Raw genomic sequence first — 18,287 nt, 5'->3', positions numbered from 1 at the left:
GGCGGCACGTCCCCCTTACCTGAGCAGCCCCTGCATGCTGGAAAGGCGGCTCAGCGCTCCGGGTACAATGGGATCCGGTTAAACAGTTTCCTTCACTGCCGCTCGTAGGTTACCAACTCGCAGGTGACATCACCCTCTCCTCGCCTGATAGGATACAATGTGGCGCCCACTGCGCATGGACTCCCCTGCCGGGCCCGCGCACCCCTGGGAGTTGTAGTCTGGGTCTCACAAGCACAGCCCGGGTAGCTACGCTAACTGGGGCTGGAAGAACTACACTTCCCGAAGCAGTCCTCGGCCGCTTCTTCCCCTCCCCTTGGTCCCGCCCCCGCAGGGACCCGCCCCCTCCCCGCCCTCCAGCCTTGCAGTGTTCGCGGTGGTCGTTCCAGAAGCTGAGTTGCGGACAGCACGGGCGAGGGAGGTGGGGGGAGGGCACCCTGCGGTCGTGCCCTTTGACTTGACCTCCACTCTGCCCAGTGCGGACTCTGAGGGCCACCAGGGGTCCGGCGCTGGTGCGCACGGGCCAGGGGGCTCTGATGAACCCGGCTCTTGGCCCCGGCTGGAAAGAGAAGATTAAGCCTTTCACGGCCGTCCTTGCGCGTAGAAACTAATTAATAAGACGCACTGGTTTCTGGGTTAAAAAGCGGTCCTGGAATTCCCCCACGTCGCCGAGGATGAGGCGATGCCGGCCCCGAAGAAGAGAAATCCCCGTATGCCCCCACCTAGTACAATTCACCTTTCTGTTCTCTTTCCTTCTCCCACATAACGGAGTCCGGATGACCAACCAGAACGCAGGGAACAGCTTAGTTGGCTGAGCTGACAGAATAACGGAGGCTGTCACTAATAAAAATGCGGTGTAATAGACAGTCGCCGCAGCCCTCCGTCAGGGAGCCTGCTGCCGCTGCAGAGATAGTACTATCGCGCAGCCATGCTTTTGTTCTTCCCTGCAGCCGACTTCCCGCTCTGATGGCTCTCAATTCCCAGGAAGACGACGTCCTTGACTGAAGTTTTAACAAACAACATGTATGTATACATGTACTTTTAAATCCACAGCACTCTCCCCTCATTCTCCATACCTTCCTCGCAAATATTTTTTAAATCATCTAAACCAAACAACATCGTGCTGTTCAAGACTGCCGTGATCTTAATACAGCCAAATGTTTAATTCAAGGTAAGCAAAAGGTGTGTAGCAGAGTTCTGACCCTTTAGGAAGATTTTATTTTCAATATGTAAAATTTTGCCGTGACATTTTTCATTATTCAATGATAACAACTATTATCAAAAATTAACACTAATATCAAAAATTAACACTAAGAGCAAAGCTCCAAGTGTCTTTTTAAGTGAATAAAAGAAACCAATGTATCTAGTTATTCCAGTTGTAAAGGCAAACTATAATGGCTCACACCCTTATTTCCACTAACAAAATCTCTAGAAGACTGTACGTCTTGCAGGGAAAAAAAAAAAGTTCACAATTAAGCTTTCAAACAACTCCATCTAATTATTGGTAGAAAGCTTATCACTTTTTTTTTCTCATTTCATTATGCAACACCAACTTGGATTCAAAAGAAAAGATATTCATGAAACTGGGTGAGGATCTCAGGGGAGAGAGAGAGAGATGCTTTGTTTTGCTGAGAGAGGAGTTTTAGTGCTGAATTCTGATTTTCTTTTAACAAGCCTACTCTTTACAGACGAGACACATTTTTCTCCACTGAAGGAAGATAACTTTGAATGTTCTGAGCTATTCTATCCATTTCAAATATTGTGTTAAATGGAACCCAGACAATGCAAATGTTCCCTTGGCCATCAGATCAAGAGTATAACCAGTGATATTCTAGTTAATGGGTAGGCTTAATGTATTGCAGCTCATTGTGGAAAAATATTCAGAAAGAAACTTGACCTGAAATGATTCTAAAGGCTCTCCAGTTTTATAACTGTGTAAAGCTTTTAGATGGAAACATAATCAGTGAGCCTGAAATTTATTGAGTCAATAAATTGGATGTAGAGACTCTCTATAAGGCAGAGCTTATCCTTATAGATAAAAGTATATTATTGAGGTACACTCTGAGGAGTAACTTCATGGAACAAATCACTTTACAGCAATTTCTCTTGGGTCTTCAGCAATGAAGAAGAGCCTGCCTGCGGAAAAGAATTCCATTCTCTATAGCAATTAATGTTATAGGGATGTGCCATGTTACACAGCTCCTTTCCATATGTAAAAGACATCATATATGGTAGACTCTAAGCACAAAAATGTGTGGATATGCATATGTGAGCGGTCCTTCCTATTCAATAGATATGTCAATAACAGATACAGAAAGTAAGGTGTTGGATGTGGAAGCATTTTTCTATAAGTGGTGATGGATTTGAACTGATCCATGCACACTGCTTCCTTGGTAACCAAGGGAAACAAAGATGGCTCTTCAGCATCTGAAATGCAGTCTGTGGACCTGGGACCAGAGGAAGATTAACAACTTCTATCGAGACAGAAGGGAACTGTCTCTCTCTTCCTCTGTACGAGACACATGCACATACATTCACATACACTCATTGTGTGTGTTTGTATCTAAGTAGCCTCATGAGACATCAAAAACATCCCCTCTGTCTAGCTTAATTTATATGCTCAAAGGGTTTCTTTGCTTTTTTTCCTTTTCTTTTTAAATGGTTGCTGTTGTTCTAGAATGATCTTATGAAAGACACCGCCTTGCCGCATAATCATTGCCAATTAATTAGGAAATTGTGGGACTACTGAGAATAGATTTAATTGACCATCTACAGGTGGAGGAGGGGGAAGGTGTCTTAGAGTATTTTGCTGATCTTTTCAAAATAACCTCTCTCAGTCTGGTTACAAGGTTTTACTCTACATGTTGGGTTTTAGATAAGGGAGGAAATGAGATATAAACAGTGAAAGAATTTTAAGTTTGTAGCTTTGCATGTGTTTTCACACAATAGCTTGGTGTTTTGCAACAATTGACATTATGTGCTGAGCCCTGGTTTGGGATCATGCCATTTTACCACTTTTGAGCAATGTGACTTTGCTTATTCTGTGCTGCTTACTCCCTCTGAGCCTTGATTTCCTACTTCACAAAAGGCTTTTGAGCATTAAATTAGATGAGACATATAAAAACATTTCTGCCATTGAAAATTCAGATGCTGGTTCTTGTTATCATTTGCAATTTTCCCCTGAAGATTATCTCAAATGTCAACTATAATTATGAAACAATAAAAAGCTACTTAAATTTTTGAAAATTTGTTCTTAACAAGAAACTATTAGAAACTATGTAGCGAGCACATATTATCTCACTAACCTATAAGTAGGCAAAATGTACTTTGAAAAAAAACAGAAAAAAAAACGAGAAATCCAAATTTAAGAGTGCTTGTCCTTAGCTTGTTTTTAGATCCGATGGCCCCAAGCTGTTCTCACTATCACAGGCCATCTTCCCCAGGCTCCTGAATAGAGAGAGGCACCACTGAGAGGTTGGAAGCAAGAGCAAGCCTGAGGCCTAGGTATTTCCCCACTAAAACTTCCACAGAGTAGCACTGGCTGATGTTTCTGGCAAGGGCAGCAGCATTCCCCACGTTGGGCTGGCCCACTGTAGTCCCAGCTTTCTCCAGTTCACCCCAGCCTCTGTTAATGCCACCTTCTCCCCTTGTCCCTCCAGCCTAGGGGTGGGTAGAGTTAGCTTCCTGCTGTTGCTAATCTCTCATTGCATGTTTGACTTCTCAGACTTTCTATCACCCCCATGACCAATTCCCTGTACTGTATTATGTCTGTCTTAAATACTTAGAATGGTTTTTGTTTTTCTGGTGAAACCCATAACTGATATACTTGCATCTTAATAGTTCAAGTTCTTAATTCTTGTATCTAAAGTTGTGTCTAAGTTCTTGTCTCTAAAGACACAAGTTCTTGCGGCTAATACTTGTGTCTAAAGTTCAAGTTCTTTTAGGGGCAGGCAACAGAAACATTTCGATGGCAAGTTAATGGAAAATAATTTGAAAGTGATAGGATTAAGTGAAAGGTTTAAGTAACCAAGGCTCCACCTACCAGCTTAGAGAACCGAAATGGTGATAGCTTTTGGAACTTCTCTCCAGAGTGCTGCTCTAACAGTCCTCAGTCTCCACATCTTTTTGTTCCAAGTCACAAATTCCTGAGAGAAGCTAATAGCCCTATCTCAGAGTGACTGTCCCTGAGTTAATGATCTACAGCAGTGGTTCCTAAAGTATGAGGTCCCAGACCCACAGCCTCAATATCACCTGAGAACTTGCTATAAATGCAAAAACTTGGGCCCCACCCACAGACCTACAGGAAAAGAAACTGCAGGGATGGGTCCCACAATCTATGTTTTAAGAAGTCCTCCCACTGTGTTGGACCCACATGAAAGTTTTCGAACCACTCCTCTGTAGAAAAGATGATGGGGTCATGTGGCTTAGATATGGTCACTCAGGACCTATCCCTGTGTGTCTGGGAGTCTTCCCAGAGAGGAAAACGTGTTATGAACTTGGCAGCCAGCCCAAAAGGTGTGGAATAAAGCTGGTAAATCTGTCAAGGTCTTCACGGTAAAATAGGGTTCTTCCTGAGAGAGAGGACTTTGGAGTATTCTGAGCCAACGAATCAATTCAGTCACAGCAAAGTCACTTGGAAAAGATGCACTTACCACGTTTAATTGAGAACTCAGAAAAGCTGAAAAACCAGCATGGGGCAGTATGAGGGAGATGCAATCTTACAGAAATCTAAGAACAGGAACATTAATAAGATCAGACCACAGTAAGAGGGGACATGAAAATAGCTCCAGCCACTCAAAACTCGTCAGACCAGTCTCATCTGAAGAGCTCCTGGGAATTCAGAAACAGAAACTCTCCTTTGAGGGGCACCTGGCTAGCTCAGTTAAGAGAACATGTGACTCTTCATATCCAGGTCATGAGTTCCAGCCCCATGTTGGGTATAGAGATTATTTTAAAAAAATCAAAACTTTAGGGGCACCTGAGTGGTTCAGTCGATTAAGCATCTGCCTTCAGGGCAGGGTTCTGGGATCAAGCCCCACATCAGACTCCCTAGTAGGCAGGGAAACTTGTTCTCCCTCTCCCTCTGCCTGCTGCTCCCCCTTGCTCGCTCACTCTCTCTCTCTCTCTCTCTGACAAATTTTTTAAAATATATTTTTAAAAATAAATTTTTTAAAATAAATTTTTAAAAAATAAAAAATAATTTTTAAAAAATATTTTAAATAAATAATTTTTTAAATAAAAAAATTTTTAAATTAAAGTTTTAATTATAAAAAGGAAAAAACTCTCCTTTGACTATCTTAGCCAGCATCTTTATACTACTTTATTTATAACTGGCTTAGGGTTGGCCCATCTATGAAAACTGTACCATTCAATTCTGTAGCCACTGGCCCCATGTGGCTATTTAAACTTAAATCAATTAAAATTAAATAAAGTGTAACATTCACTTCCTCAATCACAATGGCTCCATTTCAAACAATAAGGCTACATGAGGCTAATGGCTATCATATTGAGTATCTTAGATATAGAGTATTCCTGTCATTTGAGAAAGTTCTATTGAACAGTGATGAGCTTCATCACTTTATGAATTTTCAGAATCCGTCATGCTGAAACCCATCTTCTTTTTTCTTTTTTACATCTTTCTAAGTCAAGTTCAGAGAAAGAGAGAGGATGAAAGAGATAAAACAACCCGATTTTTCCAGACCACCAGATAAAAAGATCAAAAACAAAAAAAAAATCCCCCCCCAAAACATACACCACACAGGGTGAAAGCATGAAAAAGGCAGACAACCCAACAACAACAAAAATGGCCAAAAATCATAAACAGGCACTACACATACATATAGACATATACATACCATGTCAAAATGGTCAATGAGCATGTGGACATGTAAATTGTGAAAATTCAATGTTAGCATGTGAAATTGAACATATGAAAGGTGCTCAAACTAATTAGTCATCAGGGAAATGCAAATAAAGACAACAGTGGGATACTACTACACATCCATCAGATTGGTTAAAGTTAAAAGGACTAACTATATTAATGACTGGCAACCAAATCATTCACTGCCAATGAGAGTATCAATTTGAATAGTTTCAATATCAATTTCAATAACAATAACCACTACTAGTGTCTGCTGAATGTGAACGTGCACATAGGTTGTAGCTCAGCAATTCACTCCTAGGAATATACCCAACAGAACTATGAATACGTATTCACAAAATGACACATATCTGAATGTTAATAGCTATGCTGTTATAGCCCAGGGTGGCCAGGCCATGTTTGAGATATACTAAAAATATTGTTGGTTTGTCTGAAATCCAAATTTTCACTGGGAAGTCTATATTTTTACTTGCTGAATCTGGCAAACCCATCAGAGCCCCAAACTAGAAACAGCACAGTTGTTTATGCAAAGTAGAATGGATAGATAGATTGTGACATAGGCACATAATTAATACTATATAGCAGAAGTTGGCAAACTTTTTCTGTAATGGGCTGGATAGTAAGGTCTTGTGGGCCATATGATCTCTGTTATGACTACTCAACTCTGCCATTGTAGCGTGAAAGCAGCCAAGATGTAAAGAAATGGGCATGGCTATATGCCAATAAAACTTTATTTACAAAATCAGCAGCTGGCCAGTGAGCCATAATTTGGTAACTCCTGCTACCTGGCAATGAGAATGAATGAGGCATGTCTACTTGTAAAAATATGAATGAGTCGTCACAAAAACAACATTAAGCAAAAGAGTATATATTGTATATATTTACATAAAATTTAAAAACAAGTAAAAATAGTAATGGTGTTAGAAAATAGAAGAGTAGTTATTTTTAGAGGATAGTTACAGGAAGGAGCATGAAGGGGAGCTCTAGGGCGCTAGTACTGCTCAAATTTTTTTGTCTGGGAGCTCGTTACATGGGTATTTCCCTTTGAAAATTCATCATGCTATACCTTTGTGGTCTGTGTGCTTTTATGTATGTGCATTGCTTGAAAACAAAATCATTATATAAATTTAAAACTAGGCCAAATTATCTCAAGATCGTGCCCATAAGAATAATTTTATGAATTCTTATACCCAGGACTTTTTTTTTTTCTAATTATAACAGGAATTCATAGTTTTTTGTAGAGAATTTAGAAAATACTGTTACTTAAAGCAATAAAATCACCTGTAAGTCTACAAACCAGAGAGAAGTATTAACATTTCTTCCCCTGCCCTCCTCTTTCACACATGGGATCACCTTATTTTATAATTGGCTTATTTTATTTGAAACTATATCTTGGGAGTTTTCTATGTCAGTACAGTTTTTTACATCTACATTTTAATGGCTACATAGCATTTTATTATGTCAAGAAAACCACCCTTTATTTAATCAATCATCTATTATGCAATAAGTCACTTCCAATTTTTTGGTATTAAAAATAACTCTGATGTACCCCTTACTTCAATTTTTGTGCCCATCCATGAGTATGTGTTTAGAAGTAGAAATACAATGCAGGAAGGCATAAAGGCTTTTCATGCTTTTGCTATGTATTGCCAAATTTCCCAGACACTTGTTTTTGTTATTTGCAGATGTTACGGTTGATGTATTCACTGAGAGAAATGAGTCACGTCCTGAAAGGAACTTAAACTGGTAAAGATGAATTCTAATAATGCCAATGGGGTATTTGAAGGAACTTTCGGATAGGAATGCATGTCTGAAGGAAAAGAAAGCCCCTTCTGTTGTCCATAGTTATCTGGCCCTCTAGGATATGCTAGGTGTGTTCATTTGCTAGAGATGCATAATAAAGTACCACAGACTGGGTGGCTTGAATAACAAAAATGTACTGTGTCACAGCTCTGGAGGCTAGAAATCCAAAATCAAGGTGTGGGCAGGGTTGGTTGCTTGTGAGGGCTGTGAGGGAAGATTTGTTTTAGGCCTCTCTCCTTGGCTCGCAGTTGGCCATTCATTCCCTATGTCTCTTCACATAGTCTTCCCTCCCAATCTCTCCTTTTTTTAAGATTCCAATCATATTGGGCTCACTTTAATGACCTCTCTGTAGCTTGATTATCTCTGTAAAGTCCCTATTTCCAAATAAAGTCACACCCTAAGGTACTGGGGGGTTAGAATTTCAGCTCAAGAATTTGGGGGTGTGGTGGGGATGGAGAGTAGGACAAAATTCAACCCAGAACACAAGGGGGGACCCACACAAGAGAAAATTGGCTTTGTTGTTCTTGGCAGTGTTACACATCAGTATGTTATAGTCACATAAATTTAAGGCAGTTGAACATCTGATTAAGAAATAAAGATAGGATCTAAAAGATAGATCCTATCTTTATAGGATAGCAAACTGAAACTTATCAAGCATAACAAATAGAAAATGCCAAATACTTCCAGCATCACAGGGCGGTCTTCATGCTGACTGTTTCTGGCTTCCAAGGCTGAAGTCTTGCCTCCAGGTACACAGTCCTGTCACTCTGGATCAGGAATTCTCATGTGAAGACTCCACTGACCCTCCATTGGTAAAAATTCCCTGGCCATGCACTTTAGATAAACCATCCCAAGTTAGCTCTCAAAATATCCCCTACTGAGTGTGTCACATAATTTTCATTTTCTTTTTCTCTTTAAACATCCAATCTCTGCATGGGCTCTTTAACCCCAAAATGGTCAGTCTCCACGTGGCAAAACCTTCTCTACATGTAGAAGTTGGGCTGGGAAGGAGGGAGAGAATTCGACTTACTTTTTCTGTAACTTTCCTTTTTGGGAATGATCCTGGCAGAAATAATCTCCTTTGTATTTATGTAAGAGCCTTGTTTCACAGCAGGTTATGCTAGCATTTAGACACTGGATTTGGAGATTAGGGGCGACTTTAGTCCTGTATTACGTGAGAACCTTGTGATGTGGAATTTCTCATGGAAAGCCACACTTCAATACAATATGTCATGGCATATTATCTTTGTGAGAGTGTTTTCTCTTCACCAAACTGTGATTGTAACCTTTTCTCTTGGGTTGTCTAGGCCCTCTCCCTGTGTCTCAAGCTCCTAAAATAATATTTTGGGTTGTCAGAAGACTAACCACCCAGCTAAAGTGGAAGAGGAGATATTGAAATGCTTTATTCTGGCTTCACTTTCCAGCGAGTGACAGGTTTTCTTCTCTGGGATTTATGTTATTGTTTTAGGAAATTATACTTATTTAAATCTAAACATAGTTAAAGCAAGTAAAATATAATCCCATTACTTTTCACTCACATGTAACAGCGATTCGGAATAACAGGGTCTTTTCCCTCTTGACTTACACATGAAAGGGAACTATGCTGGAAGCTATGGCACCTCTGGCTACAAGCCCACCAGAATTTGCAAGTTGAAGAGCTTTGAGTAAGGTCAACACTAGGATGGGAATCTCCAAAGAAAACCCAGATGTCTCAGATGAATATATGATTTTAAACATGTTTGACTGTATCCCTAAAACTCTAGTGGTGCATCCCTTCAGCCATCATCTTGAAAAGCCTTTTCAGGATTCATAACCCTACTTAAAATGTGTAGGGGAAGAGTCCCCTGCTCAAGGCAGATGTCCATCGGTGGTATGCTCAGGCCCCATGGCACGGCCCCACAAAAACCCATTGTTAGATTGCAGGAATTTTGTGAGCCAGTTGGTTTTGTTTTGCTTTTTGAGAGAGAGAGAGAGAGAGAGAGAGAGAGAGAACACATGAAGTCAGGGGGTGTGGAGAGAATCTCAAGCAGAATCTGAGCATGTAATCCAACCCGAAGGTGAATCTCACGATCTTGAAATCATGACCTGAACTGAGATCAAGAGTCTGATGCTTAACCAACCAAAGCCACCCAGGGGCCCCTGGGAGCTGGTTGTTAAACACAGTTAATATTAAAAACTTAAGCATATAAACTTTGAGTTAAAGAAATTATATTTTAAAAAAAGGTGATAAAGAAAACAAACTGAGGGTTGCTGGGGGGACAGGGGTAGGGAGAAGGGGGTCCGTTATAAACATTGCAGAAGGTATGTGCTATGGTGAGTGCTATGAAGTGTGTAAACCTGTCGATTCACAGACCTGTACCCCTGGGGCTAATAATACATTTTATGTTAATAAAAAAAAAAATTAGGGCGCCTGGGTGGCTCAGTGGGTTAAGCCGCTGCCTTCAGCTCAGGTCATGATCTCAGGGTCCTGGGATCGAGTCCCGCATCGGGCTCTCTGCTCAGCAGGGAGCCTGCTTCCTCCCCTCTCTCTCTCTCTCTGCCTGCCTCTCTGCCTACTTGTGATCTCTCTCTGTCAAATAAATAAATAAAATCTTAAAAAAAATTTTAAAAAAAACCAAAAGCTCTATAATAAAAGTGTAAGCAAACTACAAAACAAAAACAAAAACAAAGGTGATAAATACTCAAAACTCATCACATGTTTTGTTACTACATTTTACTGTTAGATCTTGAGATTCTGCCTGAATCTGAACAGTGCCAATACTACGTCATGGTTTACTGGTGTACGTCCTTACCCAATGGCACTCTGCTCAGTCCAGTCGGGGACATGATACTGGTAGCTAGAAGGGAAGAGTTACTTCATGGAAATCTGCAAATGCTACAAATTAAAGCTGCCCCTGCAGATCCCATTGTTAGTCATTTACCGGCACCCTCCATCCTCTGCATTGGTAATAAAACAGAACAACCCTCCTCAAAATGCTATGCAGTGCTTTGTATTTTTCTTTTGTGGCTCCATTCTGTGGAGTTCCAGACATGAAATACATATGTCATTTTACTCAACTTGGGCAGAAGTGTGGCATCAGACCCTGAGCCGAGAAAAGACCAATTCCTTCCTGGGTGCAGGGAGCTAAGAATTTTCCCTCGAACAGGAAAGAGAAACATGGTGATAGGCTTAGCAGGGGTGAGTGGTTTTGAACCAGGAAGAGAGGAAGTCCGCCTGGCATTGTAGGTATCATCAGATGGAATGCAGAGAGAATTCTAGAAAAACCACACTAGTACAGAGCAGCAGCTTAGAACAGGGCCCCACATGCTATTCTTAAAACCATTTTCCATGGTCTGCAGAGTAATGATAAAAATGATCTTAAAAAGCTAATGTGTTTTTTTTTTATGAAACGAATTTTTGTTCATTAAAAATTACTTTTTTATTAAAAGATCATAAATTATCGCAAGAGGATGAAGATGACTTTATTAGAAGCATGAAGCTATTACCCAAACTATATATATGGGTAGTTTACATCTTAAGAATTATATTGTCCCCAAAGTCCATTTTGTGCCTATTTCACAGGCTTGCAATTGAGATACTTGTTTTTTCTTTTTTTTTTTTAATTTTATTTTTATTTTTTAAAGATTTTATTTATTTATTTGATAGAGAGAGATCACAAGCAGACGGAGAGGCAGGCAGAGAGGGAGATAGAGGGAAGCAGGCTCCCTGCTGAGCAGAGAGCCCGATGCGGGACTCGATCCCAGGATCCTGAGATCATGACCTGAGCCGAAGGCAGCGGCTTAATCCACTGAGTCACCCAGGCACCCCTGGAGAATACTTGTTTTTTCTTAAAAAAAAAAAAAAAAAAATAGGGGCGCCTGGGTGGCTCAGTGGGTTAAAGCCTCTGCCTTCGGCTCAGGTCATGATCTCAGCGTCCTGGGATCCAGCCCGGCATCAGGCTCCTGCTCAGCGGGGAGCCTGCTTCTCCCTCTCTCTCTCTCTCTGCCTGCCTCTCTGCCTACCTGTGATCTCTTTCTCTCTGTCAAATAAATAAATAAAATCTTAAAAAAAAATTAACGTTTTAAATGGTGATCAGGTTCCCAGGCTAGACCAAAAAAGCAAACAGACCACAGAATAGAGCTAGTCATAGCATTCATCGTGCTAGCGTCTGAATGGTGGGGAAAGTGGACTGTCTGCAGGAAGACAGAGGGCAGAAGAGAGGAAAGATTATTCTTTTTTTTTTTTTTTTAAAGATTTTATTTATTTATTTGACAGAGAGAGATCACAAGTAGGCAGAGAGGCAGGCAGAGAGAGAGAGAAGGAAGCAGGCTCCCTGCTGAGCAGAGAGCCCGATGCGGGACTTGATCCCAGGACCCTGAGATCATGACCTGAGCTGAAGGCAGCGGCTTAACCCACTGAGCCACCCAAGGAAAGAGTATTCTTTTTCCTTCTCCTGAGCCAATTGGTGGTGTCCTAGGAGAATCTGAACCAGGTGAAGTGCGTCCTAATCCATTTCCTCACCTTGCTTTGGGCCCCTCTCCCTCCCTTCTCACCAGGCTTGCATTTCCTTGTGGCACTAGGTGTTCTCCACCACGGTACCTTCCAAGGTCTATCTGAATTCCGAAAGGGCTCCAAGTCCCACAGATTACTTGTCCTCTCCTCCCCTGGGTCAGGGCCCCTCCATCTATTTCTCCAGCACAGCTGGTCTTAGGTGTCACTGAACAAGTTCACACAAATGTGTGAATGGCTGATAGCGCCTAAGTTTCTAGAATCATTTTAATTTTTGAAAAAAATGAATTTGCAAACACAGGTTATCTCTAGTTGGCCCTGGGTTGCGACATTTAAAAACAAACAACACAAAAACTAAGGCAGAGTAAACATTGAGGGTTGCAGGGGAGAGGCATTGGAAGAGGAGGGAAAGGGGGCAGGTCTCACAGAAACACTGCAAATGAGTTGCTTAATCCTTTAAAATGTGTTTGTGATTTTCACAAACTCCTCCCTTTGACCCACAGCTTACCCGCCTACCAACTGGCCAAAGTCAGATTTTAGTTAATCCTTGTTTTGGTAATTGCCCACTGGTAAGAGCAGCAGCAGAAGAACTAATGTTTTAAGATTAAACATTATAATCCTCTAAATTTTTTCAGATTCATATTTGAAAAGCTCCTTGTTTCCCATGAGGGGTTTTTTTGGGAAGTGTGGAGCTTTAAGCCATAGAAGGGGGGTAGTGTAAGGCGAAGTATGTGAGCAAAGTGTATGTGCGTGTGCGTATGCATGTGCACACGTGTGTTCTGGAGTAGATGTCTGTACACGTGCACAAGCTATCATTTAAATAGGAAGAGCTCAATGTGTAATTAAACACACAAAGAGCTACAACAGACTCCAGCTTTGCCCGACTTAGGAGACTGTCTTAATCAGCTCTAAAACCTAAACTTAACGTCTAAAATTTCTTCTACCAAGCTATTCCCTTCTCGGGTCAAAGTCTTCCTCCTGTGGTTACTGAATGCGTACTCTGCACAATTCGAATCTCACTGCTTCTTTTTTTTCCTGGTTAAATGTATACTTACGACCCTATGCTTGGCACATAACAGGTGTCTTCTGGTGATTGAATTGCCTTTTGATCTATTGTTCAGAGTTAACTGGAACTCCATTATCATCTCTCAATCAGCCTTTACTCATTAGCAATAAATGCTCATCAATTAGCTATGGTCATTCATCGATAAACCTGAGCCCTAATGAACAACCATAAATGTTGATGAACGCCCACCAGGTATGAACAATAGAAGGGAGTTTGCACAGATGGTGATCGTTGTGGGTCACATCTTTATCTTGCATTCATGGTGGGGGAAGAGCCAGGCAAAACACAGAAGGCACCATGGCCCCTGACCTTGAAGAACTGAGAGATGAAAAAAGTGAATGTAAGAGTGCATCTCTCATTTCATCACAAGGAATGTCACCAAAGGAAAGGAGAGAAATCTTGGCAACCTGAGAGAAGTTCAGAGAGAGACGTTTTGAAATGGAAGCTGTGCTTCTGTTTGGGATAGGTTGAAAAGCAATAGAGTACCCTTCTCCTACTTACATCTTTTGCTAGGCCGTACCTGCTTACTTTTTCATTCCCAGGCGCTGCTGTCTGATAGAAATACAGGTCACATATATATTTTGAGGTGTTCTAGTAGCCACATCAAAAAAAAAAAAAGTAGGAAGAAACACAAGAGAGCAATTTTAATAATATCTTTTCAACATGTAATCAAAAATTAAGTAATTTACATTTTTTAAAAAACTTTATTTATTTGACAGAGATCACAAGCAGGCAGAGAGGCAGGCAGAGAGAGGGGGAAGGGAAGCAGGCTCCCTGCTAAGCAGAGAGCCTAATGGGGGGCTCGATTCCAGGACCCTGAGATCATGATCTGAGCTAAAGGCAGGGGCTTTAACCCACTGAGCCACCCAGGCCCCCCAATTTACATTTTTTTTTTACACTGTCTTCATAATATGTGTATTTTATGCATACAGCTCATATCAGTTCTTACTAGCCACATTGCAAGTGCTCACTAGCCACACGTGGTCAGTGGTTATATAGAGAACACTGGAGATCTAGAACATTCCACCCTGCAGGGTGCTCCATGTGCACTAAACTCACATTTACTTGGGAGGGGACAATTTGCTTTCCTATCCTGTCTCTACATCCTACAGCCAGAAATTGGTTGGAGGCAGGAAAGGGAGAAGGCAAATCATTTTTAAAGTTTTCTAAGGACTATTTAGCGGGGCTTGTTATCATCCTGAGGTACTTAGGGACTGAAGACAATCCTTTGTCAAAAGCAGACTTTCTTTGTGATGCAATCAAAAGAATTCCCTGCATTCTGGGAAGTTTGATTTATGTCCTTACATGCTCATCACCTATGTGATAGGCCTGGCCCTGGTTCCCCACTCCATTCCTTGGTGCTTTGGATGGAGAGGAATTCCCTGACCCATACTATCTCTCCTATCAGGGGCTACCTAAAGATAAGTCATTCTGGAAGCATTTCCTTCTGTCTCTAGTCATCTGTGAAATGCCAAGGCTCTGCCTCTGAGGGAGCGTAACTGATAACAATAGCTTCTACCTCTCTGGTGTTGGGACTCTTCAAAGCGAGCTCAAAGACGCTGCTGTGTGCTATCCTCACCTCAATGGTTAGGACTGGCCCTTTAATGAAGAATCTAGGCTTCTGAAAAATTCCGGTGATTCGGTGATTCGTCTCTGGCAAAGGTTTTTGAGTTTGAGAGCACATTAGAAATCTTCCAGAATATTTATTTCTGCTGGTGCCTGGGCCTCTTGCCCCAAGCGTCAGAATTTGTGTGGAACAAGAGGCCCTCCAGGTGATTCTGAGTCACGTGGTTTGGCTTTCTATGGTTTAGAAAGTCTGGTGGCTACTGGAAAGCAGGTTCCTATACATGGAATGCATCGCTGTGTCCGCAGCTGTCCCACATTAGGAGGTAATGCAATAAATCACTTGCATTTCCACTTGAAATCATGTTTGCAATCCTTTTTTGTCCATCAGAGGGGTTCTTGTGGCAGCATGAAGTTCTGGTTGTCTTTTTGGGAAAAGCTGCTGGACAGTTGTGTGTGTGTATGTTTTAAAATAACAAAAGGGAAGCATAGAAGCCAAATAAAAATCAAATTATCACCTAGGGCAATACTAGGTGTGCCATTGACTTATTTTTCTTCCCTGTCCTTGCTAGATTTTTTTCCTTTTGTCTGTTTTATTTTTTAATTAATAAGGCTCTCTTCAAGTAAGTGAGAAAATACAGATAAACTATAAGACACTTTGGCATAGATCCATCTTTCATAAATGTTCGTTTCTTTTTCACAAAATGGATTCCTAACATTAATTCTGTTTGCACCTGCTTTTAAAAAAAATGATTTTAATTATTTATTCATCACATTGAGAGAGAGAGAGCACAAGCAGGAGGCAGGGGAGTAGAGGGAGAAGCAGGTTTCTCACCATGCAAGGAGCCCTGATGATGTGGGACTTGATCCCAGGACCCCAGGATCGTGACCTGAGACAGTGCAGATGATTTACGACTGAGCCACCCAGGCGTCTCTGCACCTGCCTTTTTAAAAACTTTAATCTTGTACTTCCCTGTAAGCTTAAAAATGTCTTCATATTATCATTTTTTTTAAAAGATTTTATTTTTTCCTTTGACAGACAGAGATCACAAGTAAGCAGAGGCAGGCAGAGAGAGAGGGGAAGGGAAGCAGGCTCCCTGCTGAGCAGAGAGCCCGATGCGAGGCTCGATTCCAGAACCCTGGGATCATGACCCGAGCTGAAGGCAGAGGCTTTAACCGACTGAGCCGCCCAGGCGCCCCCATATTATCATTGTTTTTAACGATAGTTTCTTCTACCATATTTATATCAGCCCTCTACATTGGAACTTTTAAGTTGTCATTTTTTTTAATAGACTATTTTTTTAGGGTAGTTTTAGGTTCACAGAAAAACCTAGAAGCAGGTACAGAGATATCCCATATACCCCCTGCCCCTATATATGCACAGCCTCCCCGTCATCCACCCCTTTCACCAGAGCGGCACACTTGTTATGCTAAGCCTACACTGACAGATCATTATCACCCAAAGTCCCAAGTCTCCATTAGGATTCACATTTGGTGTTATCCATACTGTGGGTTTGAATACATATAAGACAACACACATCCACTATTAAAATATCATACAATGTGGTTTCACTGCCCTAAAAATCCTCTGTATTCCTCCATCTCTCCTTCCCCTAACCCCTAGCAGCCAGAATCATATACGATAGAGACTTTCGATTCTTTTCTTTCTTTTTCCCTTCCTTCCTTCTTCCCTTCCTACCCCCCCCCCCGCCCGCCCTCCCTTCTTCCTCTCTTCCTGCTCCTCCTCTTTCTCCTCCTTCCCCTTCTTCTTCAACAAGGTTATGGCAAAGATTCTTTATATACATCTCTTTTGGGGGAAGAGCTTGAATTTTTAATAAATAAAACACAAAATGCAGAAACGAATACCCATTTCCCATTACCCAAAATTAATTACTATTGATGTTTCAACACATTATTTCCCAGCTTTCCCATGTATATAAATATTTTTCAAGTATACATATATTCTTCTTTAAAAAAAAGAGAGAAGGAGGGCTGGGGTGCCTGGGTGGCTCAGTGGGTTGAAGTCTCTGCCTTTGGCTCAGGTAATGATCCCAGGGCCCTGGGATCGAGCCCCGCATCGGGTTCTCTGCTCGGCAGGGAGCCTGCTTCCTCCTCTCTCTCTCTGCCTGCCTCTCTGCCTACTTGTGATCTCTGTGTGTCAAATAAATAAATAAAATCTTAAAAAAAAAAAAAAAGAGGAAAATGAAAACTCCCTTTGGTGACTGTCTTCTAAATTGGTCCCCTCCTTTCTCTGCAGAGGAAATAACTATGATGAGTTTGGTGCACATTATAATCCATTTTTATACATAATATACATATATCATATATGTATCAAAAACATTTAGTAAAGTCTTATTTTTTTTACACAAACCAGTATTGTTCCGCATATATCATTCCATAGTTTGCTTTTTCATTCAGTAATCTTTCTGATAATCTGTTCCTATATAATTCTACAGAAATCGAATTCATTCCTTTATATTACAATATTACTATCTCTTATTTATCTGTTCCTTATGTATGGAAATTTAGGCTGCTCCTCTTTCTTGGGGGGGTATATTACAAATAGTAGGTGAGCATGCACATGCTTATTTCTTTCTCTTTCTAGATTTGTATCTTTTTCTGTAGGTTAGACACCAAAGGTAGAGTCATTGGGTTGGAGTAAGCATAGCGTTTTTTTGGTTTTTGTTTTTTTTAGCATAGTTTTTTTTTAATAGACAGTGTCAAAATTGTCTTCCAAAATGGATATACCTAGTTATCTTCCTACCAAGAACCTATTTCTGTATTTTCAGAACCTGTACAATGCTTGAATTTGGAAAAAATGTTAAGCTTTTACAGTGTCATAGATGAAATATAGCTTACTGTTTTCAATCCAGTTTCTCACATTAGGAGTGCAATTAAGCATCTTCAATGTTTAAACATCTCAATGTTTTCAAAGTAAACATACACTTATGGACAATTATCTGATGATTTCTCAGGGAAAATTCCTATCTGATCAAATACTGTATTTCAAGGCTTTCAGAAGATATTTTGAAATTAGCATCTAAAAATTTATAACTCTTTATATTCTTATTGAAACCGCGATAAAATATTCATTTTCCACACTCTCATAAAACTCTGGATTACTCCATCTGTGTCAATCAAATAAGCAAAAAGTGTGCCTTTTTGTTTTAATTTTTCATTTCTTTGCTTATTAGCAATGTTAATTATTTTTAAAAAATCATATCCACATTTTTAGAAATTCACATTTTTATTTATATTTCTTCTCTTTTAGACTATGGTTTCTGACGTTAGCTAACTTTTATATTGGGATATTCTCTTTCTTATTAACCCACTGTCATATAATTTGTAAATTCTTCTCAGCTTGACATCTTTTAACTTTGCTTATGATAATTTAGTTATATATACGTATTTTTAAAATTTTAAGGGTATAAGTATTAACATATTTCCATTATATTTTCTGCCTTCTCTTTTGTTTTTGATTATTTTTT

The 18,287-nt window shown here is 40.5% G+C and overlaps 1 protein-coding gene across 2 annotated transcripts in view; it reads right to left on the bottom strand.

Annotated features, from left to right (window-relative positions):
- Positions 1 to 156, bottom strand: part of DAAM1 (dishevelled associated activator of morphogenesis 1) — a 162,900-nt gene extending 162,744 nt beyond the window's left edge. For both annotated transcript variants that reach the window (XM_059182222.1, XM_059182224.1), the window contains exon 1: positions 20 to 156. The gene's annotated coding sequence lies outside the window, so the exon portion shown is untranslated. The remainder of the gene's footprint in view (positions 1 to 19) is intronic.
- Positions 157 to 18,287: the final 18,131 nt, after the last annotated feature.

This window comes from Mustela lutreola, chromosome 7 (genome assembly GCF_030435805.1).
Source record: "Mustela lutreola isolate mMusLut2 chromosome 7, mMusLut2.pri, whole genome shotgun sequence".
In the NCBI taxonomy this organism is placed as follows: domain Eukaryota; kingdom Metazoa; phylum Chordata; class Mammalia; order Carnivora; family Mustelidae; genus Mustela; species Mustela lutreola.
Note: the sequence above shows the minus strand (reverse complement) of the source record. Positions and strands in the feature narration are given on the sequence as shown.